Source organism: Psammomys obesus, unplaced genomic scaffold (assembly GCF_907164565.1).
Source record: "Psammomys obesus unplaced genomic scaffold, mPsaObe1.curated_primary_1811, whole genome shotgun sequence".
Taxonomy (NCBI): Eukaryota; Metazoa; Chordata; class Mammalia; order Rodentia; family Muridae; genus Psammomys; species Psammomys obesus.
Window position 1 is genome coordinate 19,022,611 of NW_026594428.1, and position 2,902 is coordinate 19,025,512.

The window sequence follows — 2,902 nt, forward strand, 5'->3', positions numbered from 1 at the left end:
CCACAAGACTGTTGCATTATGATTTAATCTAGTTGCACACACACAAAAAATCTGAAACCACAACTCCTCCAATTTCTAAGAGAAAGGGTATGCATGCCTCCATATTTAACTGTGCATTGTTACATTAACCGTATTGTGGACTGTACATCACAATGGATCAGTTTGGAATCCCATGCAACACCCAAGTTATAAAGTGAAATGAATTAAAAACTTTGTTGAATGTTTTTGTGAAAATCAAATCCACATTCTATGGGCAACTTAACAGAGTTACAATATACCACACTGGTGCTCACTTCTAAAATGTTAGTCACTAAGTGTCATGATCCTGAACTGGCTTCAGCTCCTAAAAATGCCTAACTCTCAGATAAAAAGCAAAGAAAAATTCCTTAGCTAACCCAGTGGCCTCTCAGCTGTTTCTTAGGAAGAATGAACTGGGCAGCCAAGTGCTTCCCCAGGGATAAGAACAATGGCAACAGTGGGCTCACTCAACTGACTACTACACAATTATGCTAGTATTTTATTAATTCAAAGCACTTTACAAAAAAATATAAGTATGGCTTCCAATAGGAATGTTATACCTGGACTTGATAACTAAGCTCAGATTTGTGTGTGCAAGGAAAAACAGGCTTTCAAGTTAAACAACAAATTTGTAACCAAAACTTTAATCCCAAGGATTCTCACAAACATATTACAAATGACAACATGAAAAAATATTCTTGCACGGTAACTCAAAGTTTAACTCTACAATGTACCCTTAAACTGATAGGACACTGGTATCTTAGTTTTACATTTCCAAACAAAGAATGTTCAATTTCTGCCAGTTGTTTCTGTATCGTTAGCACATCACACTTTAACTGGGCAGGCTCTAGGTTTATTTCAGTTATGTTTTATGAAAAACCAAACTAAAGTTCAAATCAAATTCAATCTTGTCAAGGGAACTTCTGCAAACTGGTCTTCTGTTTCCTTTCATTTGACTGAGACCGGCTACGAGACCTAGAGAATGATGGAGAAGGCTTGTGATTTCTCTCATGAGACAGAGACCTTTCTCTTCTCCTATCTCTAGAAAGTGACCTGCTCCGGCTTCGAGAGAAGCTTCTCCTTCTTGGAGATCTGCGCCGAGGTGGAGGACCTCTCCTACAGTAATCATCTCGGGGGCGACGACCCCAAGAGGGAGGTGGGCCACGATTTCGACTTCTTTTTTCCCCATTCGACAGTTCCACTCTTAAACGGCAGCCACATAGTGTTTTTCCATCTAGCTCCCGGACAGCATCAGCAGCATCTCGGGGATCCTCAAATTCAACGAAAGCAAAGCCAGGAGGGTTTCACGCAGCCCACACACTTCGGTTTGGTCCATAATAGCCGAAAGCCCATTCTAATTCAGTCTTGTTCCCATTGTTTCCAAGATCACCTACATAACACTTACAGTCCAATGGACAGGAATCACGATGCATTTCGAGACCCTGGGTTCAACAAGCCGAAGCTCAAACCCTAACGCTCCGACAGGCTGCCCCGCTTGCCTCCGGCTCTGCTCCGAACGATGCGTGCTACCTCATGGCATCCATGAAATGGCAGCGCTATGCTATTTGTAATAATCCACATACTTCTAATGTTTGTAGATTAACAAACAAACATTAATTAATTAATTAATTAAAAAACTCCTTATTTTTTATAGACACTCTCTTGGTTCTTTGGAAGGAGATATTTATTTAGCAGATCTCCCATTGAAGCCCCTTTTTAAAAAATAAGAATGAGAAAAAACTAAACTCTCCTCTACTATAATTGAATTTCTCCAGTGTTTTTAACCATCATTATGTGGACTTGAACACTATAAAAGCTTCTGAATTTTAGCTATGCTGCAGTTAAACCAATAGACTAAAACCTAGTTTGAATTATAGCCATGAAACTTCATTATTCTAGCAATAATTCCAGCACAAATGGCATAAAAGATTATTTTTAAATTTAGCTCACCCTCTTCCCCCTCAGACGGTTCTTATGGCAGCTCATGGAAGTTCAAAACTAAACTGCAGTGAATAAAGCACATTTTTGAATCTATATTCCTATGCCCCAAATGGTGTTGATTAAAAATGTTTAACCTAACATGTTGGTAAACTCAGGCTTTCTGGTAGCCTTTGGGTCTGAGTTTTGACTGTAGTCTTTATCAGTATAGTTGATATATCAGGCTTAAGTTCTTATTATCACTCCCTTGGTCCTTCTTTATAGCTGTACAGAGAAAGCCAAGTTCTGTTAAGTATTTTAGTCACTCTCTATGCATTCCAAGAGATCTAGAAGTGATTTTTGTTGTTGTTGTGTGGGGATTTAATTCAGGACCTTGCCCATACTAGGCAATCACTCTACAACTGAGAGAATCTCCTTAATTTTTTTAAGTTAAATTTATTTTAAATTAAAAAAGTGTGTGTGTGTGTGTGTGTGCGCGCGCGCGCAGGTAACTTGTAGAATTCAGTTCTCTCTTTTTTTATATGTCCTGGAGATCAAACTTAGTTTGCCAGTCTTGGCATCTGGCACCTTTATTTACTGGGCCATCACGCTGGCCATGGTAACTTTTAATTATTGAATTAAGATTATTTTCAAGACTGTATTATTAGGTATCTCTGTAGACCATGGTGTTCTCAGGGCCTCAGGGATCCTCCTGTTTCTGCTTCCTGGGTGCAGGGATTAAAGGCATGTGCCTGCATATGTGGCTCTTGAAACAGGGTCTTGCTGAGATGCCTGGGTTGGCCTGGAGCTCACTTGGCAGTTTAGGTAGGATGTGACCTTGTGGTCATTGTGATTTAGTCTCCTGTGTAGTCGGTTTATTGGTACATGCCACTAGGTCCTGGTGAGGTTTTAATTATTTGAAAGGAGAATATGCTTGAAAATGTGTTCTAAAATTGCCCACATAAAG

The 2,902-nt window shown here is 39.6% G+C and overlaps 1 pseudogene; it reads right to left on the minus strand.

Annotated features, from left to right (window-relative positions):
* Positions 1 to 929: 929 nt before the first annotated feature.
* LOC129685474 (serine/arginine-rich splicing factor 3-like) lies at positions 930 to 1,517 on the minus strand (annotated as a pseudogene).
* Positions 1,518 to 2,902: the final 1,385 nt, after the last annotated feature.